This window comes from Polypterus senegalus, chromosome 18, assembly GCF_016835505.1.
Source record: "Polypterus senegalus isolate Bchr_013 chromosome 18, ASM1683550v1, whole genome shotgun sequence".
Taxonomy (NCBI): domain Eukaryota; kingdom Metazoa; phylum Chordata; class Cladistia; order Polypteriformes; family Polypteridae; genus Polypterus; species Polypterus senegalus.
The window spans coordinates 90,407,622-90,435,508 of NC_053171.1; the positions used below are offsets into that span (position 1 = coordinate 90,407,622).

General features: G+C 37.6%; 1 protein-coding gene and 1 long non-coding RNA gene across 19 annotated transcripts in view; one reads left to right on the forward strand and one right to left on the reverse strand.

The window, feature by feature from the left end:
- The window catches only part of nrxn3a (neurexin 3a), a 1,597,612-nt gene that overhangs the window by 1,500,267 nt on the left and 69,458 nt on the right, over positions 1 to 27,887 (reverse strand). The gene's annotated exons all lie outside the window — the stretch shown is intronic.
- Positions 14,720 to 27,152, forward strand: LOC120518935. Of its 3 annotated transcripts, none has more exons than XR_005631331.1 (4): positions 14,720 to 14,959; positions 20,652 to 20,778; positions 25,038 to 26,458; positions 26,930 to 27,152. It is a non-coding gene; the product is annotated as an uncharacterized LOC120518935 (long non-coding RNA). The 3 variants fall into 3 exon arrangements; XR_005631332.1 differs by having other exon boundaries at positions 20,655 to 20,778; XR_005631330.1 differs by lacking the exon at positions 14,720 to 14,959 and having other exon boundaries at positions 20,564 to 20,778.

Genomic DNA, 27,887 nt, shown 5'->3' on the forward strand with positions numbered 1-27,887 from the left:
GCTCTCAGTTTTATATATAATATTATGTGTGAGTGAACATGCATCTGTGTGTCTGTGTGTGCGTGTGTATATATATAATCACAAATATATTATACATTATACACATTATACTGTATGGTTAATGAATATATTAAATATAGAATATAACTTCTTCAATAAAAATAATTTTTACACTATACATCATTACTATTGGATTTATATTCACATTGTAAATAATCCAAAACACTGATAAAACAATATATATCAATTTTCATGATTTGTTATTTTCTTTCTTATCTATCTATCTATCTATCTATCTATCTATCTATCTATCTAATAGTGCCTTTAACATCCATCTATCTATCTATTATATAGTGCCTTTCCTATTTATCTATCTATCTATCTATCTATCTATCTATCTATCTATCTATCAAATAGTGCCTTTAACATCCATCTATCTATCATATAGTGCCTTTAACATCTATCTATCTATCTACAGTATCTATCTATCTATCTATCAAATAGTGCCTTTAACATACATCTATCTATCTATTATATAGTGCTTTTCCTACTATCTACTGTATCTATCTATCTGTCTATCTATCTATCTATCGTGCCTTTAACATCCATCTATCTTATCTATCTGTTTGCCACAAAATACGCACCTTAAAAAAGTTTTCATAGGCCCAAATACAGACTCACTTTTGCAGAAACCCATCAAAGAAAGCAACTTTTCATACACCAATAAACATGATTGACATTTTAAATTAATTTAAGCCATTTTGCTTTTTTACCTCCATATTGGTAACTGGGACCGATTTCTTTTATTTCTAAGTCTCTAAAGTATTTGTGCTGTTATATAATCCGATCCAATAATTAATTTAATTGTGCTCTGTGCACCCCTTTAAACCTGAAATGCTATTAAATTTGATAAGTGTGGGGTCAAGAAGAGTTTACACTTCTCCAGGCTTCATTTGTTAAAATTGCGCATGTACGCACAAAGGGGTGCACTGGGCCTCCCATAGTCAACATGCTGGCTTCTCTGATTTCATGTCATTCACTTGGATATTCTTACTGTTACCATTCAGTTGTCTTCTCTCATACATTTTTAAAATACGGCTTGCTCTAGGCCTGTCTCTGTACAGAACATGCACTGCAGTAAAGAGGTCTTGGATGCAAAAGGCTTGTTGTTACTGGCTATTTTTGGCTTTTGCTAATTTTTCTTTAACATCGGTCTTTTTTTATTCCCATGTGCTGCAAGCTACATAAAAAGCCCATACAATGTCCTGATATTTTGAAAACCCTCTGAATTTTAACCACTAGCAGAAGCGCATTAAATATTTTAAATCATCATTATTGTGCATCCATGCATATTATTCATTCTACTTACTAGTCTACATGCAGAAAAAGTTGCTTCAAGTTTTCTGTGTTCAAAGACTCGTCATTATGTTTCTTCTAGAAATACGTCTCTCTGAATTAGTATTTTTTTTGCCAAAAATTCTACTTTTCCTAACACGTTTTTATCCCCCTGCTAGATATCATTGGAAATACAGAATTCTATAAGTTTATTAGTATCTAATAAGTAATAATGTTAATAAATATTAGCAATGTGCAATTAATTGAATAAACAAGTTTAAAAAAAAACATTCTTTTCAAATTATTTTACAAAAAATGAATCAACTAAAACCCATGTTCTTCTATTTAAAAAGAATCACTCATCCTTGCATTTAGTGAATTTGCTTAATTTTAATCATATTCAGTCTACAGTGCTGACTAAAGCACTGGATTTTAAACCCAATGTTAACCTGAAAAGCCTGATTTGGAGGTATAGTGGGAAACAGAAGCTACCAGAGGAAAACCTACAGAGAAATGGAGAAATCATAGCAACTCTCTTAAAGACAAAGAGTCAAAAAACAATCCAGTCTCCAACAGGTGACAGGTCGCAGTGCTGACCAGAGTTCTAGTGTGCCAGGAGAAACAGGGTTTTCTTAAATATGCTACACTTTCAAAAGCAGTGAACGTAGGGCTGGATTCAGCTTAGACAATAAGGTTTTAGTGTTTCCGTACAATTTGAAGTAATTATATCAGAATGATGAATCCTCTACTTGCATAAATGCTTAGAAACTCTTAATACACACTGTCATTAATAACAAACAAATGAACTAAAAGGAACTACCTCTCTCTCTTACTGATTTAATTTTGCAACTCTAAGCCTATATGGGTGGAGTGGTGGCTCTGTGGCTAGGGATCTGTGCCAGCATTTGGAAGGTTGCTGGTCTGAATCCCATAAACACCAGAAGTGACTCCACTGCATTGGGCCCCTGAGCAAGGACTTTAACCTGCAACTGCTCTGTCCTGTGTGTGACGTAAATCTGCACCCAGCCATGCAAGTGGGTCCTACAACTTGTAGGTAAAACAACGTCACTGTTCAGTGTGGTGAGCTGCACTCAGGTCACAATCCCGGTGGTTGGCCTGGTGATGGGTGCGGCCACACGCTATAATCAGTGCATGCTCCCGACCTCCTCCTTTAAGCCTATCGGTTACTTTCAGCCATTTTTCAGTGTGCACAATTACAAAAGCACCTTCAATGTAAAGATTTAAAGATCAAGTGATGAATCTCTGCTTTCTATTCTGCTTTATCTATCTGTGATGCCCAGGAGGACTGGAGGAGGGCTTGTACCTCCTCCAGACCGCGAAGGGGCGTCCACCCTGGTTATGTTGGGGGCTCCGGGTAAAGGGCTTGGAAGCCCAGCCCTGTAGGGACCCGGCGCCCCGGTGCCTGAATATCCCTGGAGCCCAGCACTTCCGCCACACCAGGAAGTGCTGGGGGGAAGACGACAGGGGACACCCAGATGGCTTCTGGTTGCGCAGCCGGCACTTCCGCCACACTGGGGCATGTCTATGCAGGAGTGCCGGGAAGCAGCTGGAGCCCATCCGGGTTCCTATTTAAGGAGCCGCCTCCCTTCAGTCAAAGGCGGAAGTCGGGTGGAAGAGGACGGAGCTAGAGAGAGAGGACTGGAGCCGGCCAGGAGAAAGGCACAAAGAACTGTGAGGCCTGGACTTTGGGGGAACGGTGCAAGAGGCACTGGGACGTGCACTGAACTGAGTAAATATAATTATAGTGTAAATAAACGTGTGTTGGGTGAACAATGATGTCCGTTTGTGTGTGTCCGGGTCCGAGTCAACACTATCTATCTAGTCTGACTGGAGACTTTGAGATCTTTAATGATTTATGGGTGCTCTAACGAGGAGGGCATATTGTTAATTAATTGGTGACTTTAATTATGTTAAAAATCTGATAATGTGTGCAAAGCAAAAGGAGCATAACGTGGGAGTTAGAAGAGTAAAGTCATCTGCAATATTTCAAATGAGCATTTAAAAATATGTAATAAATAGGAGGAGTGTAGTGGGGTGTGATGGTGGGGAAGTCATTCATTTATATCAGATATTAATATGAATGCATGCGCAGAGTAGGAGGAGTCTACTGGGGTGTAGTGGGAAAGTCATTTATTTGTACCAGATATTAATCTGAATTTATATGTGGAGCAGGAGGAGAGTACTGGGGTATATTGGTGATAATGTATTAAATTTAGTATTTAAAAATATGTGTGGAAATTAAGACATGTGGCTTATTAAAATCATTAAAATAAATGGAAAATGAGTATGTTTATTAATATTTGGTGTTAGGAATTAATTTTATTTTTATAACATGTGTTGATTGTATTTTAAGTTAATATTTTAAAGGTCCACACTTTTCTTGTTATTTGTTTGAACAAATATTTTAAAATTTAAATTAATTAAAAATTTTAATAATAATTAAAATGTATTTATTTATTTAAAAAGCTTCTGTAAAATGCCAAATTCCCCTAGGGGACAGATAAAGATCTATCTATCTATCTATCTATCTATCATATAGTGCCATTCATATCTATCTGTCTATCTATCTACAGTATCTGTCTATCTATCTATCTATCTATCATATAGTTACTTTCACTATCTATCTATCTATCTATCTATCATATAGTTACTTTCACTATCTATCTATTTATCATATAGTGCCTTTCACATCTATCTATCTATCTAAACTTAAGAGTGAAAAGCAAATGCTGGTCTAAAAAATATTTAATACATTTTTAAAACATTTGAAAATAAAAACAATTATAACCTCTGACTGAAACACATTAAACTTACATATTATGTTCACCTGAAGAAGGGAGACATTGCTTACATTACAAAATGAACGGTTCATAAAGTAATTTCACAAAGATATTTCTTCTTAAAATTGTGACTTTTTCCGCTTGAGGGTTGATTGCAGGAGCCAAAGCCTAAACCAGCAGCGTCAGGCACAGGGCTGATCCAGCATTGGATGAGATGATCTGTAAAACTGTGTCATGAAAATTAAATCTGGTGGTAAAAATTTCAAAGTGAAAAGAGAAGAACTTATTTTTTAGCTCTGCTTGGTTTATAACAACAATATTACACCAATCAAATTACTATTTTTTGAATGGTGGAGCTTTGTATGCATATTATTGGCATCATTCTTTTCTATGGTGATTTTCGTTTCGTAATTCTTAAAGAACTGACTCCCTTTTATTATGTTCCTCTCCTAATGACACACTTCATTCAGCTATTGATTTGACCCTTAGACACCCGTCACTTTAAGTTCAGCTTTGCATCTTTTTCTTTTCAAAAAAATTAATGTTGCATCCCGCACAGATGCATTTCTTTGATCCATAACCTGAAACAAAGCAATAAAGTACAATAATTGTACTTATTGATTATGTTGTAATGCCTCTAGTGTGCTGTGAAATTTGCACACATAATCAAATACAAATGTTGCAGTGAACAGGAGTCCTTTGAACAATATGCCCTCACCTCATTATATATCAGTGCATTACCAAAAATGTCATTTTCTAGTTAATTGCCTTTTGTTGCTCACAGAGGTAGTCATTTGCTGGTAGGTAAAAGCATGTGATGCAGAACACGCTCTTGATTTCAGTCATGTTTAATATTATAATGACTAAGGTAATTTTATTTTCAATCGCAATGTTTTGGTGTAAGCCTGCCAGCTATACACAACTGGTAAAAGTCTTATTTTAAAATAATTCATTTTCAGAAAAGGCTTTCTGTATTTCAGCTTGGGATTTCATTCTGGGGTGAAAGAACGCCATAGAATGACTCAACTTAGTGCTTTTCCTAAGTGATATATTACAGAAAAACAGTAATACTTGATTGTAAAATCATTGCAAAGAGGTGTCATCTTTCATCCAAAATTCTTCATGTTTTGTTCGAATCATTACAGTTTAGTAATTATATATAAAGGAGGCTTATACAGAACATTAACAGCAATGCTCTCTTCCTACAAAGCCTAAAAGCTGCAGTTTCTATGCCGTTTCTAGGCAATTACCGACTCTGTAATGCAGCCATTTTGTACTCATATTTTAGTCCCTAGTGGTGAATGGCCTGAATTTGTTATCCTTGCCAAATATCATATTTTTAGATTTAAAAATGGGACAGTGACTATCCTTGCTAAAAGTGAATTGACAATATTAAACCCACATGCTTGATTTGTTATTGCTAATCGAAGCAGTTTAAGTCAGATATAAATGCTGGGGAGCCCTGTGTCTCTCACTGTGGGTAACAGTTTCCACTTGAATAGCAGAATTCCAAAGCATTGAATTAACTGCTTGATTCGCCTTCTTCGTGCAAACGCTGCAGTGTTCTGCATGAAGATTTCAGAAGCATGTATTCTGACATACATAATACATGGACTATTACTGAAAAAATATGCAGTGCACATTTACTATAGTCATATGTTTTATCTTTATACTGTTAATTCAAACAATTTTGCTATGATGCCAGTATGACAAATATCACATTGTATACATCATTTATATATTTTACTAACGTAGGTTATAGCTAATTCCATAGCAATACATCCAGAAAACAGTCAGAAAAACTAAAAAAGGAAAAATATAATTTGCTACAATAAAACAAAGTAATGGTGATGCTGTATTTTTAATATATTTTGATATGTGCAAACTGCACTGCACTACTACCTCAAAGCTCCATAATCCTGGGTTTGAAACTTGGGTCTCTGTCTCTATAAAATTTGTTGTTTTTTTTTAGCTTGTGTCCACTCGGGCTTTACTTCAGTTGCTCCATTTTTCTCATCCAAACAATATACATGTAAAGTTAACTGCCAATTTCGAATTGACTCTTATTGCTGCCATCTTCAGCAGTGGTTTCCCACCATAAGGCTCACACCCTAGACAGTCTCTGGCTTTCTGTAGCACTAAAATTGGGCAGGTCCATTGAATTCATTAAATACATCTTTATATTCAATAATTTCTGTGCTCAGGGAATTTGCACCAGTGAAGAGATTTCTAAATTGCATTTACTGCATTTATTTCTTTGTAATAAATCTGATTACATCTTGCCTGAAAAAGGGGCCTGAGTTGCCTCGAAAGCTTGCATCTAATCTTTTTAGTTAGCCAATAAAAGGCGTCATTTTGCTTGACTTCTCACTACATCCATAATGGCTAACACGGTACAACACCCTAGTACTAATAAATCTGGCAAAACTTTTTCAGTGTTTTGGTTTACTCCTATTTACTTTTATAAAGTGGGTTCTAGGAGCCCGGGCTTTTTACAGCATTGGCTTACACAGATAGTGTAATTATATATGTTCACGTATTATAGTCTCTTCGTTTATTTATTGCCATGTTACACAGTACATCATTTATTTATTTATTTATTTATTTATTTAACAGAATATTCCTCCATAACATAGCCTTGTTTATCTATCTATCTATCTATCTATCTATCTATCTAATCCTGCCAACTACACTGTCTATCTATCTATCTATCTATCTATCTATCTATCTAATCCTGCTAACTACACTGTCTATCTATCTATCTATCTATCTAATCCTGCCAACTACACTGTCTATCTATCTATCTGTCTAATCCTGTCAACTACACTATCTGTCTATTTACAAACATTTAATATGGCTCATGGTTAGGAGTTGGTACTGTGTCTCTTCGGAGAATCCTTGGGTACCATTGGTTTGACTTTGTGTCGAATGAGCGACTGCTCATGAAGTCCCAAATGAAGCACATTATCTGCATTGTGAATTAGCATCAGTTACAGAACTACGGTCATGTGGCGCGATTCACCAATGGTGATCCAACTCGTAGGATCCTCATTGTTGAGGACCTGGGTGCCTGGACCAGGCCAAGGGGACACCCATGTAACACCTGGCTGTGGCAGATAGAGGGTCATTTCTGGAGCGTGGGGCTGCTCTGTTGGGCCCTTGAGCAAGGCCCTTAACCTGCAATTGCTGAGCGCTTTGATTAGTGAGAAAAGCGCCATATAAATGCAAAGAATTATTGTTATTTTGTCATGTGGTGGGTGCGGCAATACGCTGTTCCAATGCATGCTCCCCAACCTGACCTGACCTGTGCTTAGGACTATGGCTTTAGTTTGCTACAACATCCCAAAGTCATACACATTGTGTTTAACGTTTTTTCTAAACTGTCCCTGTGTCGGTTAGGGTAAATTTGGCCATGTTGATGACTGGCCCCTATGCTGGACTGCTTCCCCATTCCTGCTTTGTACCTGGTGCTGCTGGGATTAGCTACAATCTTCTGCTATCTAGAATTGGATTAAACAGACTTCAATAGGCTCCTATTATCTTTAATTGCATTAAACAGACTTCAGAATGTTATATTATAAATATTTCAGTTTTTTGCACCTTGTATAATGGATATGATCAACAGAAAAGTGTCAACAATTTACAGAACACCAGACGCAGAAGATTTGTAATCAGTAGACATACAGTATAGCATATTGTGTACTTTTAAGAAATAGGCTGGTCAAAATTTATTCTGGAAATGTTTATGGAACATGTCAGAGACAATTATCAAATAAAGACAATAATTATAGTCCAGAGGTTCCTACACAATGATGCTGTACTCATTCTTCATGACAGAATGAGAAACAATGGAATCGTTAAGATTGTACAAACACTGATTCTCCAAATTACAAGAAATCAGTTAAAGTCACTTGGACGTGTGGGCCAAATGGCTCCCTTAGGATGTTCAACATCATGACTCCCTGAGAGTAGATCCATGACACACCCAACCTAGGAATACACTACCCCAGAAATACATGGAAACTGTTAGGGTAAATGGAAACCTGTTTTTGCCCCCTGAATGTACTGCAACTGAGACCCTCATCAGTTCAAGCATATGAAGAGTGAATGATATGTATATTGTAAAGGGTGAATCCCTTAAACATGACCCTTATAATGCTCCTACCGTTTATAATTTAGTAAAAAAAACACTTGGGCATGCTTCCCTTTCTGAGTCACAGGGTTCAAAAATATAATCACAAATTTTACAGAATACCTCAGAAACCTTGCCACAGAACAAGCACGTGATAAATAATGTGTCCTAACCTGACTAGAGACAAGTGCTAATTTACAGAAACAGCTTTTTCAGCTTAAAATAATTACCGTCTGGGGTCTCTGGATGCCATCCACTGTCCAAACACATGCTCCCATACTGATTAGCATCTCGTAAGCGTCCCACAGGGCATGTATGTGCGGCTGTGCTTGTGCAAACTGAGGTTTACTGGTTTCTCACTCTTAGTGGCCTGTAGTAGCCTGTGGGTTTAACTATGTAGGTTTGAAAATGGACAAAAGAGAAAAAAACTTTAACCTGGCTGTCAAAAATCCACAACTATTTTTAATAGGAGCATAACATGAGAAATACCCCTGCTTATTAATAATGGACTGTCCAGAGCAAACTGATGAACATTATATGTTTATTTTGCATATTATTTTCTCCACTTGTTGATACAGGACCTCATGAGTAAAACCGACCAGACCCACTTCAAATTTTACAAGGATCTCTTGAGGTAAAGTGAACAGAGGAAAACAGTCAGCAGACATCATTCCACACAACAGCACATGGCTGTCAGAGCCTATTTGGCAAAACGTGAGGCGTAAAAGGTGAAAGAGTACCTCCTGATGATGTGGATGGGGCTTATCATTAATCATCTGCCTTGGTAGATACGTACAATGACTTAAGCAGCCTCAGCAATCTTTAAATGCATTTTTTTCTCCATGCTGAGATTAAACTGATTTCAAACTTACACAAATTAAACTAAAAACTAAATGGCACTCATATGCTGAGTGCTAGACGTGAACGCTCTGCGGTTTAACTTGCACATTTGCTGTCAATAAAATATGATAGTGATCCATCATGTGTCAAACATTATTTTATGAAAAATACATTCAATTCCAAATGCCTGGAGCAGTGTACTGCTGGGCTTTAGCTTTCAAGAGGACTTCATGTGTGAAAATCCATAAATGTGTTATTGTGACTCACATCCTGATGAAGCAGTACGATTTACGTAGAAGATGTATAAAAGATATAAAAGAATACAAGTTTCACAGCTAAAATGCTTCAGTCAAAAAATACAGAAAAAAAGCAACTAGTTGTATCTCTTCTTAAAAACTAAAGCATTAACATTCTTCTTATATTGGACTGATATCCTTAACACCAAATAAAACTGAATACAATATTATGTCTGACTGCAATTATGACCTATGAACTAAAGATAATATTTTCAGTGGTTACCATTTCAGATATATGCACATGCAAAAACTGTCACATGGATTTGAGAAAGAGGTACAGGATCTGCACAGGCTCACCCCTGTTGTTAAAAATGTTTCTAAAGCTGCAGCTGCAACGTTTATCAGTTTTTCTTAGCTGGCACACAAAGAAGATATTTTCAAAAGTTAAACAAACTGTTTGGATCACCATAAGATTAATCCCTAATGCTGAGTGCAACGAATGACGCTTACTTCCTTGTAGCAGTTAGATGTGAATGCCTGCCTGAACATCACTAGCTCCTAAAGAGAGCAAGCATAACACTACAAACCTGGAAAAAGCACAATGAAATTAATAGACCAAAAGAACTGAAGTACCCACAAAATAACTAATGCCCAGAATGCAATGAGCAAAATGCACACCAAAATTGACTCTAGCAGAAGAATCTTGCAAAGACTGTTTAGTTTTCAAATGTACTGTAGATCAGTGTTTGTCATATTTCAAATGTCTTCTATAGCAAAATGACCAGTGTGACATTAGTGCAGTGGTTCTCAAACTGAAAAAAAAAGAAAACAAGAATCGAAAATATGAAATATACATCTATTGAAACCAAAACAAATTAACTTAAACTACATTCTGATATTAGAAAAATAAATATAGAGTTAGATAAATGTCGATAAAAGTTAAGTGAGTATAATAAAATATGCATCTATGATATATCATTAATTAAAAAAGAACAAACTGGTATTAGTGGGCTCTTTTCAAAAAAAAAAACAATAGGGGGGGGCGCGATTAAAACTGTTAAGAAAACTCGGGTCGCAAATACTTAAAGGTTGAGAAACGTTGCATTAGTGCAAATACACAAACACTTATTATGAGCTGGGAAGAAAAACTGGAAAACAATGTGTTGTAAGTTATCATTTTATTAGTTGTATAATTTGTTTTTTGTGTTTTTAACTATTTTGTTACATATTAAAGATTGTTATTATTTTTTATTGTTTCTTGCATGACAGCACTTTCATATCATTGTGCTTGACACTCTGTCATTATGTGTGACATTGCCACTTCAGTTCTATTAAGATAGTGATGCACATTGCTGCATGTTTTCATTTTTGGATAAAAATCACAAACTCTCCTGATGATGTTTAGTTATGGTTTATAATTTTTTTCTTCTATTTTATAACAACGACATCTGTCTGGCATTTTGATTTTGTTTTTTTGTTCTTTTCGACCTTTTGATATGACCAATGCCTGTATTTTTGTCTGCTCTTTTATTTAAGTCCTCATGTGTGCCTTTATCTCCCAGTCAAAGGCGTTTTTGTTCTATTTTGGAACTAACAAAATGCCACTTTGATTACAATACCCAAAGCCAAAACTGACAGTAAATATTTTAATGAAATCAGCAAAGAATATATTGGAATGATCAAATTAAATTAATAAATAACACAGGCAGGTAAATGTTTAAACAGAACAAAGATTGAGGAAAAAAGTAAGAAATACACTTCTAAACTGTTATGCCGAGAAGAAATTAAAATGCAAAAATCTAAGTAAAAGGAACACCTCAACCCAGAAATTAAATATATTCTAAACTTTATACCAAAAATTCAAAATACCAAAATCCAAAGAAGAAACAGTTACTTTAACCAAAAGAACAACAAGATCAACAAACGCCCAATGGAGCCCAACAGCAAATGCAAAATGAACAGCCATACTGCTCTGAGTTGTTATATTTCCCTCAAGTGATGCCAGCTTAATAAAACCACAACACATGTGAACCATAAACTAATATAAAGCCCGGCCCCTTTGAGCTTCAGGCTTAATTGAGGTATGGAGGGGGACAAAAATATAACAAATAGATGAAAGAGTTTGAGCTAGAGACAAGGCACAAGTAAGATCCTGACAGCATTAAGCACTTGCATACCTGGACCCTGCAGCTTGCATGAGCCTGGGTATTACGGAGATAAGATCAAAATGGTGCAAACTCCTTGGAATCTGTAAACTCAAAATCAGTATGCAATATATTCAATATTAGTAAGCAACCAGATATCCCACTTTCCCAGGCCTATCCCACAAACCTGCTGCATTTCTACTACATGAACCTTCATTTTGCCATGCTAAGATCACTGGGAGGCAGTACAGAGGATTGAATCCTGGAAAAGGGCAGCAAAGATATGGCAGGAATGACATCAAAAGAAAGGTAATGGTCAAAAAGAAGGAAAACTGGCACCAAAGAGAGAGACCAAAATCACAGAAATTCAAAGAAGTCAAAGCTAGGAATCCTAAAACTAAAATATTTTGTAATGGGCCTTTTACTGTAGGTTCTACTAACAATGAAGAAGAATGGTAGATAGAGTTCTGTGAAACAGATCCAATAAATGAATGCCAGAAACTGTGTGCCGCCATCTTAAATAGGTAAATCATGATGACACAATAGTTTCATGGCTCCTGCGTCACATGAACGGCAACATAGTGACTGTAAACAATATTGCCATGGTCATGAAAACTGTGGCAATGAAAAAGAGAACAAAAAGTGGCACTGCCAAAATAATTCAGAGTGCAAAAAACAAATTTAAAATATACGTTGTAACCTCCAATCACTTATCTGTCCTCATAGGCTGCAGCACCCGTTCTCACATACAGTATGTGCACCTCTTGAGTGTCGTAGTATTATCTCTATTTCATTTTATAAAAATATTAATGTGAAATGCATCATACCTCCCAAATGCAGCAAGACCAGTGCTCGTGATAGTACTAGCAAGAAACAAAAGTGAAGTATCGATCTTGAAGTGAAATAAAATGCTATTAAACAACACAAAGGTGGAACACCAGTAAATGGTATTGCTCATGATCCTCAAAAGCAAAGAAAAAATTCTCTAAGCTGTTAAAGGATCAGCTTCAGTGAAAGCTAGAAGGCTAACAAAAATGTGATAGGGACCTGTATCAGATATGGAAAAATTGCTAATGTTATGGATTGAGAACCAAACACAAAGGAGAATCCTTCTCTGCACGTTGACGATCACTGCTCATGCGTAAAGCTTCTTCAGGATGCTTAAAGAAAAAGCAGGATCAGACTATGTATAACATGGTGCTCAAAATGTCCAAATCACATAACGTCCTGTTTCACAAAACGTAGCGTGGAAGCTAAGCGTTGCATACCTGCATATATATACAAACTGCACAAAAATGAGCACAATGGATTGTCACATATCTTTATGTACTGTATTTTATTGGAAAAACAGAGTTACTTAACAAAAGTGAAGAGCAAGGCAGCTCACATTTTTATTTCAAGGGCATGACTTACTCCGCAAAATGGAAATGTGAGCTCTTCAGTGTTACGCTGACCAATTTCTGTGTGAGAAAATTCTGAAAAGCACTAATAAATGACCTGATAAGATGGACATAAGCTAATACTTCTCAGACGACCTGCATGATCTCTTCATTTATTACTTGCAATTTATTTCTGTCATAATGAGCTTCCGTGTTATTTTCTATGCCAACCACCTTGCCTGGAAGCACAAAAATCCTTTCAGTAAAAGTGGTTACCTCAGGCCATGTCTTCTTCAGTAGCTATTCTACTGGGGCTAATCTTCAAGGAGAAAAAGTGTGACCATACCCGCAAAAGAAAGTGTTTGCATCTAAACTCTCCTTGGTCATCGAAATTTATTATAACTGCCACTGTCCCCACTCACTTAGACTGGATTCTTGTTCCAGATGTACAGTCAAGAATCTGACTTGCCAGCAAGACACCGCAGCATCGCTCTGCTTTGAAGCGTTTAGTGCACAAGTGACACCAAATGTGACAGTATGTCATCAGTAGTGTGCCGTGTGATAAAAACCACAACATCACCTTTTATCTTTCCTCATTGGACAATTAGCAACTGTCAGACACTGCTTGAGACAGGAAACCATTACAAAAAAATAAATCCTTGACATAAAGCAAATTCAAAGTGTAATTAGGCTCAGTGTTCAGTGGTTAGTACCTACAGTCCTGCAGACAGTGTGCCAGCGCTGGTTTCAAGAAACGCTGACAATCTGGACTGTAACAGGGGTGAACAGCTCCTTAGTAGATTACGATGATTTCTTATGACATTGAACTTGGCAAGGAGCGAGTAACACGGTCAGGGGTTACAAGTGGAAGGCTACATGAGCCATTATGTGTAAATGTAAGGCGTCTGATTACATCAACGAGCAAAGGGAGCAGCGCTAAAAATAACTGACAGGGTATTATACTCCGTGTTGGCACTGGTGCACTTTTCACCCGACACCTCTGAAAAGCTGTTGAGAAGAATGGAAGTAAAAGTATAACAGAAACCTGAAATTAAAAAAAAATATATATATATATATATATTATTATTATATATTATATAGGGCTTGCGCCTTCTCCAGACCATGTGGGGACGACCGCCCTGGTACCTTTGTGGGCCATGGGTACAGAGCTTTGAAGCTCCACCCTGTAGGGGCCCGTGGTCCTCGCCAGGGGGTGCCCCAATGCCTGGAGAGCCCTGGAGCTCAGCACTTCCACCACACCCAGAAGTACTGGGGGGAAGAGGACAGGGGACAGCCGGAGTGCTTCCGCCACACAGGGGAGTGTCGGCGGAGGAGTGTCAGGGAAGCACCTGAAGCCCATCCGGGTGTGTATATAAAGTGCCGCCTCCCTCCATTCGATGGCTGGAGTCGGGTGGAAGAAGGACGAAGTCTTGGAGGAGAGGAGTGTAGACTGCCAGAAGAGAAAGGCATTGTGAGAAGGTTTGGACTTGAGGGGTGATTGGTGCTGCGGCACTGGGTTTGTGCACTGTATTATATTACAAATATTGTAAATAAACGTGTGTGGTGCTAATAACATCATGTCTACCTGTCTGTGTCTGGGCTGTACCCCACAATATATATACTGTATATATATATATATGTTACTAATAAATAACTGTCTTTTAAGGACACACTTCTTACAATGAACCAAAATCAACACCCAATTCCCATACAACTGCTTATTTGCACACCCATTAAAAATTGGACCATCAGAAATCACAAGAAGGAAGCTGAGTGCAGGCTTCAGTCACATGAAATTACACTAACAAAAGCGTCCCCATAAAATGTAGCACTCTGGCAGCACTTTGCCAGAGACAAGCTGTACACAGCAGTACCGCATCTCAATGAGCCTGACTTGCTGACTGTGATGGTTACCATGGCAGCCATGTTACGGTTGAGAGAAATATTGATTACCCGAAGGAATGGGCCTTCACTCAGACATACCCCAAGAATGCAAAGAAATGGAAAACCTTGGGAGTAAGGAAAATGCACTTCATACGGCATTTGCTGAAAAAAGAAGCACCTTTAATCGAGAGCTAACAGGGCAGCTTTGGTAAGTATCAACAGAGAGAAAATGGAAGTGTGGGCCAAATCATTTGACTTTTCCGTTAACAAGGAAATAAAAGAGAGCTTTAAAGCTGTTTTATGTGCTACTCAGCTAAGCTTCACAGTATAGACCGGCGGAGGAGCTTACAGCATTTGTAGGATTACCGAAGCTTTTCTAAGGCAAATGTGTGTGTGTGTGTGTGTGTGTGTGCGCTCATTTTTACACTCTTCTGTTTTTAATAACGGGACTCTTAACCCTCTTTTTGTTTATGTTATGGATATTGTGTTGTGTGTTGAAATAATTATATCAAATATCAAACGTGCTTTGTAAACACAAGTGGAGTTCTTTGTTGTATATTCTAAATGCAAACCATATTTTTGCAGATTTGTAGTTTAATATTATATGCTTTAATGCTTTTAAAAGCATTGCTACTCCTGTAACAGACAGTCCTTTGGATAAACCAATTAAATTTTAGTAGAATTCTAAAATAAAGCCATCCTGACTTGGGTCCATTATAGGGTGAGCTGGAGTCGGTAGGCAATACAGAAGGAGAAGGATAAGGCTCTGAAATCAATAGTCATTAAAACAATAAGTATATTAATTTCTGGCATGTCATGGTTGAACATAAGGTGTCAAGACAAAAAGCCTGTGCTGTCCTTTCTCGTTCTGAATAAATGAAAATCAATAATGCCATTTACAACACCATATGGTACACTTTTTCTAAAACCAAACTTACTTTCTTGTGCTGATAATGCGACATCCTATAGACTGAATGGTGTTCTTATTAGGTTTACCTTTTAAATGTTTAGCAGCGTGATATAACATTTAACATAGAACATTCAAGGGGGACAGAGCCTACAGATATACAGAACTTCAATGATCCCCAGGGGGATTTTGGCTTTTTACAGAAGCTCTTTAAATAGATAGATAGATAGATAGATAGATAGATAGATAGATAGATAGATAGATAGATAGATAGATAGATAGATAGATAGATAGATACTTTATTAATCTCAAGGGGAAATTCACAAATAATGATAACGTATAACATGGTCTAAACACCTATACAGTAGGAATGACTAAAAAGGAAGAAAAATTTTAAAAAAGAAAGAAAGCTTCTGACTTGTCTTTCATAATTCCCAGTGAGGTATTATGCAGGCGTATTGCTGTTGGTATAAAGGAGTCCCAGTAGTGTTTCCTGACACACTTCTACTGAATGATTCGTTGCCTGAAAGTCCTCAGTGTTAGTGTGTCAGAGGTGTTCATAATGGCACTCGGTTTTGTTTCAATTCTCTCCTTCAACATGGCCTCCAGGGGGTCCAGAGTGTGTCCTACAACTGAGCTTGTCCTTTTAATTAGATTGTTAATTCGGTGGGCCTCTCTTGAAGTGAAGTTACCAGCCAGTTCATTACAACCAGTTATTGTGTGGATAGGAGCAGAAACCTCCTTATGCTGCAGCCAATATACACCTGGTAACAGGACAACAGTGAGTCACCTTTCAATGTAATGGCTAGAAAGTAAGAAAGACTAGCAGGGGAGCAGGATTATTGTTTTATTGTTATACCCCCTATGGATCTGGAATATTCACATTCTCAACGAGATCTTCATGAATAAACCTTCATAGGCAACTCTAAAAATTTGACTCATTTAAACAAACACAAGTGAAACCGTGAAGGCTCTGTTGCTGTCCTTTTGGTCAACTCTTACAAGGTTTTGTTTTTTATTACAGAAGACCACCAAAAGAAAGGTAACTTTGATATTTTAATTTAAACTTATATTATAAAATCACATACTGTACTATATATAATCTGTGTCTGTTCTTTCCATTAGAGCATTACAGAGAGTTAAAGTCTAACATAACAGGATGTAAGGGATGGATTGATGCATTATCTTCTAAGCTACACACAGTACTTGCACCACCACATTTTTGCTTATTTCCTCATATGACAAGTAACTTTTATTACTGTGAATGTTTCAGCTGGAAAGTTTGCATGACTTATCTTGGCCGCTGAATACATACTAGATACAATTAAACTAACATTCTTTTATTGGACGGTGACATAGTCGAGGGGGTTTAACTGGCACAGTTGCCCAATTATGGCACTACCATAACCTTTAAGAAGGAATTGAAAAGATAAGAACATTATCGCTTCGCAGTAAGGAGACCTGGGTTCGCTTCCCGGGTCCTCCATGCGTGGAGTTTGCATGTTCTTCCCGTGTCTGTGTGGGTTTCTTCCCACAGTCCAAAGACACGCAGGTTACCTGCATTGGCAGTTCTAAATTGGCCCTAGTGTGTGCTTGGTGTGTGCCCTGCGGTGGGCTGGCGCCCTGCCCGGGAGGTTGTTCCTGCCTTGCACCCTCTGTTGGATTGGATTGGCTCCAGCAGATCACCCTGACCCTGTGTTAGGATATAGCAGATTGGAAAAAGACTGACTGACTAAGAACAACATCTTTTTATCATTGTAACATTGAGCTGATTTAGAAATGTCTGTTATCATCCTCCTTAATATAAGCAAGTGTTATACGTTAAATATGAAGTTCCTGCAGTCACTGTTGTATCACTCTGCAATTTCAACAAGTTTTACTCTAACATGTTTTGCCCTATTACTGTGCTCTTTGGTTAAATAATTGCGTTTATGAATAATATTCACTAGACATATAGTGTGAACGATGTATTACTTCTCAGAAATAAGTCATGCATATTATCTTTCTTTATTTTTAATATCGTGGCCTGAAAAACATGCAACATTGACAAGTTAAATTAAATTTGCCAAACTCAAAATGCCAGGTGTTTATGCACATTAAATTTCATCTTGCCCATTTGAATTTGCCAACTCATACAAAGCAAAAATACTGTGAGACTAAACAGTTTTCATGGTGATTGATAACGTTACTCATTAATGTGAAGCAAAAACATTAACTGGCTAGACAATTTTTTAGTTTTACCCTTCATCATGGACTAATTGCAATGTTCAGCAATATATGGCCATCATTTACTGTAGCCGTGTCATTAAAATAAATGTCATTGGGAGTCACAATGTACTTTGGCAACACTGAGTGCAGGGCAGAAACAAGGAGTGTCCAATGAAGGGGGTCCAATGGGTTGTAGGAGAAAGCTCAGGTTAGACATTGCATGTACTAATGTGCTGTACTAATTCAGAGTTTCAGAGCAGTGCAGACAGAAATTCACTTTCTAAATGATCACAGCTGTTCTGTGCTATCTGAACAGTAAATGGGATGCCCACTATTTTGATACACTCATTCACTCCTGTATGTCACATTCAATATATTCTTATTGTTATTAAATATTTGCCAGTTAAGGAGTCATTATACAGCTGTAATATTTTATGCCATAAAGTTATAAACTTCAATTTGCGTCTAAAAACAATGAACACTTTTATTTAACATGACACAAATAATATAATTTAATATAATATAATAAAATAATTGTTTGATTCGATTACACATTAGCTTGGATTAAAAAGAAACTGAAAACAGAAACAACAGGACTACAGAAAAAGTTTGCATTTTCGGTGTACTTATATTTATATCTGAGACATCTGTGGTGTGAATTAGCCATTTCCTCACGCAAGAATGACAAATCGTGACATTAAACTAAAAACATACACGTACCTTGGTCACAAGCCTCTTCAACATGTCAGCTGGCCAGTAATTACAAAAGCACATACTTTACGGCTAGAACCTTGGCCTTGGTCCTAATCAAAAACTGGGTGACGCAAAGCATGTGGATCACTGTAATAACCAAGGTTATTGGGGTTCACCTCTTTCTTACGGCAAACTACAGAGGCAAACTGATCAAGAAGGCGATGAGGCACAGAGGAAAAGAAGAACGGTGGCATTTGCTATGGATGAAGCAAATTGCAGAAGCCAGTTACACGATAGGAAGATGAAGAATGACAGCCTTGGCATCAACTGCATGCAGCTTGCTGGTACTCGTGAAATGTGGTTAGCGGTAGACCTCAATTAATTTACTGGGATTCAAGTCGTTCTTACAACAAACTGCATAGGCAAACTGATCAAGAAGGTGTTGTGGCAGAGAGGAAAAGAAGAACAGCGACATCTGGTATGGATGAAACAAATCGCAGAAGCCAGATACATGATAGGAAGATGAAGAATGACAGCTTTGACATCAGCTGCAAGCAGCTTGCTGGTACTGGTTAAATGTGGCAAGCAGTGACATCCATGAATTTACTGGGGTGCATAGGCAGACTGATCAAGAAGATGGCAGAACAGGGGTAAAAAGAACAGTGAGCTCTTCTGAATGTGAAGCAAACTCAGAGGCCAATTACAAGACAAGAAAATGAAGACTGTACACTGCACACACTGTTGGCTGGACTACGTAGTTGTCTTCGTGTCTTCTAGTAAATACATAAAGGAATAAGCAACAAAATCATATTTCATGACATGTCATATATATATAAACTTCTACGCATGGAAGTGTGTGTGTCTGTCTGTCCGGCCCACAAGTGCAAGGCTACAGCATGAAGCTCAAAGAAAGCAAATCATTCACCACAGTGAAATCATCGAGAAAAGAGAAACTCGCTTAGCCGTCGATAGACAATGGAGACGAGCATGTTGGCAAAACGAAACTGCCGAGGAAAGTGGTTTCTAGGAGCCTGGGCTTTTTACAGCATTGGCTTACAGAGATAGTGTAATTATATGTGCTTATATATTATATTTGCTTTATTTAATTATTGACATGTTACACAATACATCGTTTATTTATTTATTTATTGGAATATTCGTCCATAACATAGGCTTGTTTAACATCTATCTATCTATCTATCTATCTATCTATCTATCTATCTATCTATCTATTGTGTAAAATCAAACCAAGTAAGAACAGTAACTTCCTGCATGTGTAGTGAAAAGCAAACAGCTTGAGCTCAATTCCACCCATCACCTGTTTTCCCCTCATAGCAGGCTACCAGCTCTGTGTCTATACTGTAATAATATAATAAATGATGCTCTGTGCAAGAGAGGACAGAGCCGAATATACTTCCTTAGAAGGCTGGCGTCCTTCAACATCTGCAATAAGATGCTGCAGATGTTCTATCAGACGATTGTGGCGAGCGCCCTCTTCTACGTGGTGGTGTGCTGGGGAGGCAGCATAAAGAAGAGGGACGCCTCACACCTGAACAAACTGGTGAGGAAGGCAGGCTCTATTGTAGGCACGGAGCTGGACAGTTTGACATCCGTGGCAGAGCGACGGGCGCTGAGCAGACTCCTGTCAATCATGGAGAATCCACTGCATCCACTGAACAGGATCATCTCCAGACAGAGCAGCAGCTTCAGCGACAGACTGCTGTCACCGTCCTGCTCCACTGACAGACTGAGGAGACCCCACACTAAGCGACTCTTCAATTCCACCCAGGGGGGTAAACGTTAACATTATATAAAGTTATTGTCTGTTATACCTGCATTGTTATCACTCTTTAATTTGATATTGTTCTTTATCAGTATGCTGCTGCTGGAGTATGTGAATTTCCCCTTGGGATTAATAAAGTATCTATCTATCTATCTATCTATCTATCTATCTATCTATCTATCTATCTATCTATCTATCTATCTATCATATAGTACCTTTCATTATCTATCTACCTATCTATCTATCTATCATATAGTACCTTTCATTATCTATCTATCTATCTAAACTTGAAGCAGACATTTCTTTTAGCAGGAATGCAACACCTGGATGAGAGCGTCACAACTGAGTGAAGTTACAGTGAATGTGCTCTTAACAAACTAAGCAGGCAGATTTTACAAGCAGCAGCACTAACAAGAAGCTACCAAGTAAACCGCAGGTAAGCTGTGAGTGCCACTCATTATTAATAGTGTGTCCTGTTATTATTATTACAGAATGTTTTACTGAACCATATATCTGTTTTTCTCAGTCGCATGCTGTCCACAAGCTTAAGCCAAAAATAAAAATGCCAGGCGTATAATTTATTGTCCAAACAAGGATTTTTTTGGTTTGATGCTATGCAAATTGTAACCTACTTACAGTAGACATACCCTGTAAAATTAATTAAAAAAAAAAGTGTATCCTTTCTGAGTTCTCTCTTTCTTAGTTCTTGTGGGGAGGAGTTGAAAATTCAAATAAAAAAAAAATTAAAAAACAGCCTCTGGAAGACTCTTGGAAAGGTATTTGTGCATTTCATAGATCAAAGTAAACACCCCCAGGAGCAGCTTGGCCTGGATAATGAATTGCATGTTAAATGTGCATCTAAAGTGCGTGTGGGCTTTATTCGTCAAATGGAAATCCAAGGATAGGAAACCTCTTTCACTTCATACCTGTATTGTAAGTGCTGATGAAGCAATAAAAGGTAAAAACTAGGGCTCTGGCAAAGACAAAAAAAAAAAAAAAAAACAAGAAAAGGAAAGGATTTTGAGATTCCCTCTGAAATGTTCTCCATAAGATTGCAGATAAGTGTCCTACACTAAACAGTCCCATCATTTAATCACTGATTGCTTCAACACATTTTCAGAACTCTCTTGTTGTGGATTTAGAAGTTAGTAGCTTAGTACCCTAATTCACCATCACCAGTTAGCCTGCCATGCTGGGCTTCTAGTGGAAATCCCGAGTAGCAAGAGAAAAATGCCCATGGACAAAGTGAGAAGATACAAACCCTATGCAGTAAGTAATCAGGCACAGGACTTGCTTGTACTGCACCCCAACCCTGTATTAGAGAAAACAGGAAAGGGAAATGACTGAATGAGTGACTGTAGTATTTACAAATAGCAGTGATCTACTTCACTGAACATTCTGTCCAGGGTTCATTTATTCCTTGTGAGCAGTGCAGCAGGATAGACTGTGATCTGTCCAGAAAAGTCAATATAAACAAGCGGTGGATATTTAAGGATATGGAAATATGGTATTTTAAAAATGTACAGTGTTGAATCATTCATTTGTTAGGATTTCCAACTTTTGCTTAAACTAGATAATTGGGTTAGAAAATGGATGAATGGGTAAATGGATTTCTGTGACACTGATTTGGTAGTGAATGATTGCCAAACCAAGACTGGTTCCTGCTTTAACCCCCATAATACTGTTGGATTTTGATTAAATGATTAATAAAGATACCATGTGTGATGACATACAGATAACACATAGTAACACAATAGGGATGGAGGTTGCCTGCTTTATGCAGACTTGCATATCAATTGATATGAATATACATATGGCTCTGTTTGATTACACTTGCACTCTATTGCCTATAAAAGCAACTATTTGGTGATTAAGAAGAACCCGGTTGAATTCCCACATCAGAGTTTGTGATCATTATCATATAGTTTCTACATGATATATTGCATTTTCTATTTTTCTTCAGGCTAATTTCATGGGTGACCCAAGTTTTTACTTAAGCTTATAAGAATTTTTCCATTATGGTTAAACTTTTGAAGATAATCAAGCTCCAAAGGGCAGCCTTGAAAATGGAAATAGAAGAGGGCACAATTATTTAAGTGTGCTCATTGGAGTGTATGCCACCCCATTTTTTTCATTGTTGAAAAATGTAAATTATCTTGATCAAGTAATGAATTTTTAAACATAGAAACCTTTTGGGTGTACACTTTGTTATGTACTCCTCCTTACTGATATGACTTACAAAAATAATCTCGATGCATGTCTGTTTTGCTGTTCATTTAATGTACAATCAAAAACGACCTGCTGCTCTCTCATTTCAAACACGGCTCAGCCTAAGCATCACCTCCCACTATCAGGGAAATCCACAGGATGCAGAGGGGCCATTTCTGGGATCAGGGGAGCTGCTAAGTAGCAGCCCACCGCAGCAGTAAGTTTTGGCTTTTTAGAATTACAATCTTGCCCTATTTATTTAGTCAATTAAGATGTGAAGTTATCAAAGACGTTACCTTCAATTCTTTGCATTCAAACCTTACTTTTCTTCGTTGAGCCTTCTATTTTATTATAACTGTCGAATATTGTTTTATGTGAGATAAGTTAAACTTGTTCATAAGTTGAAGAATGCAAGCTAACATAACTGTATCTTAGAAGAATTGCACAAGGTCATATAGTCTGTTTGATTGAAATATGACTATTTCTGCTCACAGTCTTTTTATAATCTGAATTTGTGAGAACTATTGAACTTTTGTGTATAATAATAAAAAAGGAAATTTGACCTAATATTGTTACTTATTATTGTACAAAAATGAAAGATAATAACAGAAATAGTAATATGTTAAATGCAGCTGTGCGGGTGACTAGGTGTACAGTGCCCAATACAGCCTGCATGTTTAAAAAAAATAACAGGAGCATTTAATGACTGTTATCTAGTTTGGATGAGTTAAGATCAGTCCAGCCAGAGACACATTTAGTTAGTTGGATATTATGAGTGAAGGCTCAATGAACTTGAAAAGGTTTTTTTACAGAATCCTAGGGTTTCATAGAACACAGTTTAAGAAACACTGCCCTGCTGGAGATGGAAAACACAAAAAGTAATGGCAAAATCATAGTCAGGAAAAAGGCTAGGGTCTGAGACCCGAATGGCTTAACACATCGATCATCATAGCTAAAACTCTAAATAAAATAATATATATAATAGTCCTAACGCGAACTAGTTTTCTTTGTCCCAACTACTTCAAGAGATTTCTCTTGTTTTCTTTTGGTTTAAGTGGCTGTGAACCACCATCTTATATAGGTGAAGCAAAATGACAAAGAGCATCATGTCATCTCTGCATCACGTAACAATGGGCATAGCAGCAATTTACGAGATGCCCACTGCCATCAAACATTTCACAAAATAGCAGTGCCTGTGAAAAACAACCATTCATAAAATGTTGTCTATATGATAAAAATATGAAACAATTCTAAGAATTGCCAGAAATCTTCCAAAAACAATACTTACAATATTCTGATGTGCCCATTGTATGAATTCATCACAGGTGTCTTATGTCACATTCAACAATACATCTGGCAATGATTTTACTAGAGAGACAATGGCAACACTTGATCTATTGGAAGCAGGTTTAGAGGACACAGCTGGACGTGTAAGGGTTCTGACATCACTTTGATATATCATAAAATGATCATCCATGTGTGGTTGACCTTCGCTCTATTAAAACTGACAATGTTCATGCCTTCTACTAAAGACCAAATAATAGGTGATTGAATCTCTTCAATGACGGGTGTTGCATTGTTAAATTGCCTATATCAAGCAGTAAATGGAATGAACATTCATGAATAATGGTGTTCCATGGGATTACAACATCTACTCTGGGTGGTGTAAATTTTCAGAATCTTCTCCAGAGGGCAGTTATTCACATAGTCTCCATGAACCAAAATGGCGTTGACCAGCCTGAACCTAGAAATGGGATTCAATAGTTAAAAATGATTTGATCTCCTGAAGGACACTGATGCTCATGGAACAACATTAGTTTACTCAAGCCGTTACCTTATAATGAATGGACCTCATCACATTTCTGTATAGGATTGAAAACGTTCAATTTAAGTATTCTGAGAAACTGAAATGTAATCTACCTGGCCACCAATGATGTTGTTTCACAACCGTTTAAATGTGTGTGAGGGACTTCCTGCAACTATCACTGCCAGCACTCTGTATTTGCATTTTCACTTTGTCTGTCTAGACAACAAGCCAATAGATATAGCAGGATGGCTATCTGGCTTCATGAACACCAAAGGTTGAGCCCCTATCGAATTCACTCATTTGTTTGTGTATCTGAAAACTCACCAAGCCAGGCTTTGTTTGCTTGCGGTACATTGTTCCTGAGGACATAATGATCCCACCCTACTCTCATATTGCCTTTTAAGATGACACTGAAACAGGCCTTTCTAGTGACAGTTGTAAGATATATTAGACATGTAAACCTAATCATTTGCACACCTTGTCATGCTAATGTCTTATTCTAGTTTTAATGAAACATGGATGACTGCTGTAAGGTGCACTTATTTTTTTTTTCTCTGTCTATAAATAAATCGTCACGTATACACGTCAGAAGATCACACACAAGTTCGTCTGAGGTATATAAGAGAGGGGATGAGAGGAGGCACTGCCGTTAATCACTTCCTCTCCTTTTCTCTCCACAGAACTGACACAATGCCAGTGAGGCCAACTGACCCCTCACCTCACGGTCTCCAGCCCATAAATTCTGAGCTGGATGGAAAGAGATGTTCTTTCGCTGACTGAGCAACCTGCACGATGGAGCTCCCTAACCATGCCCAGAGAAGGAGACAAGCCTTGTCGCTACAAGCCCCCGAGAGGCTATTTTGTTGAAATTATTGGTTTTTTTTTACTTGCACCATTGAGCATTAAAGAGACTTTGAATTAAGCAGAAACGGTTGGGTTGGCACCCCAACAATCATTTCTGCGGAGTTGTCATTCCTTGCATGACCACGACCATTTTTGTTTTCAGATAGAGCACTATTTATCATCTATGAATGACAATTCTTATTTAAGGGTTCCACCAAATGCAACATACTGATTGGCTTTGTCAACAATTGAATATTTTTTATATGAACATTTTTGTGGCTACAGCGAAAGCATAGGCAGCATCTGAACAGGAAGTATAATCTGCAATATGGCTCAAAAAAATCCTAAACACATAATTAAAATTTGAAATTGTCTTAATGAGAATATTAGGCACTTGAAAAGATCTGTCATTATATACACTGTCACGCATAGGGAGCCGCGTAAAGACCCAATGAGCAGCGTAACATATCATGCCAGGGGACAAAGGCAGGGTACTAACTTCTCTTTCTTTTGTTTTTGCAGAAAGACAGAAACAACACCGCCATAGTCTACATAGAATTCCCTAACCACACGCCACCACTTCTGCATTTTCCCCTGGTCCACCTTAGATGACATCAAGGCTCCCATACAGCACCTCGGTTCCTTCCCAGCATTCTATTCATCAATTTCCGGTCCCACCCCATAAATGTTCCCCCTCATCATATGCACACTGTCTGTTGTATGCTTTATGCTTAATCACTGACCTTGGAGAAAAAATATTGCAAACTGTACAGTATACAGGGCCAGAAAACACCAAAACTTTATGTCTGTTTATTACAACACATACATATTTCAACATGTCTTGTTTAAATATATGTGTTTTAAAGATGTCTCTGGCACAAATGAAATAAGAAAGAAGACATTCTGTCATTCGATACTAAATAACCCAAGCAGGAAGGATTAACAACTGTGTCAGAATTTGGTTCTGTCTGGCCTCCTGACATATACAAATCCTCTCCCTCACTCTTAAAGTGAGTGTGAGCGTAAGGCTGACTGGGCATGTGTGTAACTCACCCCAAAGGCCATTCGTATCTTAAAAAAATGTTTACACTTTATTTTCTGTTTTGTTTGTCCAAAGTTCTATTCAGGGCTTGGAATTTGTGGCATTTCAGAGGAGGATTTCCTTTTGGACCAATTCACATCAGAAGAAAAGTCAATAATAGCATGATCACTGTCTAGATCAAACAGACTTCTCCACTTCTCACTTCTCCAGTTCTATGTAGGTTTAAAGAAGAAATGTTACATTTGCCTGTGTATCCATTTTCTTTTAATCACTAACCATTTGCCATTAGAGTTCTTTTCTAATTGTTAGAGAGCTTATTTCTGTGATGAAGTAAACAGAGGTGAATTCATTGTAAATGTATTCTGCTTTCACTCTGCACAAGTGTTCTTGACCATGAAAGGTTGACAAGCTGAAATTAATTACAACTTTAAGGACTCATTTGCTCCATTTTTTTTTTCTCATCTGCCAGATTGTAATTGCTGCAATGTAACAATAACTGAGCTTGTTTCTTAAGATGTCTCATATTGACTCTGCTTATTCTACAGCAGAGCAGCCAGTATATATATATATACATATATATTGTCACACATGTGCGCTTAGGAGGCAGGCTAAGGGCTTACCTGAGGGCAGAAAACAAGGGCAGGGATTGGTGAAGTGCGCTAACCTGTCTTGTTCCCTCTTCTGCAGATCACCTGAACAGAAACCGACATAAAGCTCCTCCAGTTCCTGCACTTCCTTCCTAGCCATGTCTCCTTCTGATCTTACTTCCAGCTTGACCCCTCACAGAGCCGCCTCTTTTTCCCCAACAACAATAAAAGCTGAGCACCTTCTCTTCCTTTCCTGTCCCTATTTGGATGCTGACCTTGACAGTTCTCTGGAGCTAATTTTTTTGTTTGCAGTGTGCACAATATATGGGGTGGATCCCAAACTCTTTTTCCTGTCTTCTCTTGAGTTTCGTCCAGATTTTTAAATCACCTGTAGCTCGCAAACCGTTTGAACTATTGACCTGAAAATTGGTACACATATACTACATGACATCTACTATGCGCTTCTGGGGTGATGAGTGACCTCCAAGGTTATTCCTCCTTTTACTTTTATTTTATTATAGAATCATCTCTCGGCTGCAGCCAGCAGGGCGGCCGTGTGGCGCATGTGTACGGGCGCCATTCTCATTCCTACCACCTACGCCCATCACTTCCCCTCCCTCTTCAGATCTTAAATCATTCTTGAGGCAGATTGAAGATTTAAGTGCCAGCTTAAGTGAAAATTTTAAAAAAGGATACTAAGTAATTGCAACACAAACACTGACTTAATCAGTTTTAACACGAAAGAAGAGAAAAAGCAGGGTGCTAGGGTGGAAAAAAAAAAGAGCTGAAGGCGCATCAACCTCTGAGCAAACAAATGCTAAACATACAGAGAAAGAAAGAGGATGAAAACTAGGAATTCTCAAGTCAAGTGGATTCACTGCACTTTATCATGCAGTGCACTGTTACTGGTATATATATATATATATATATATATATATATATATATATATATATATATATATATACAGTGATCCCTCGCTATATCGCGCTTCAACTTTCGCGGCTTCACTCCAACGCGGATTTTAAATGTAAGCATATCTAAATATATATCACGGATT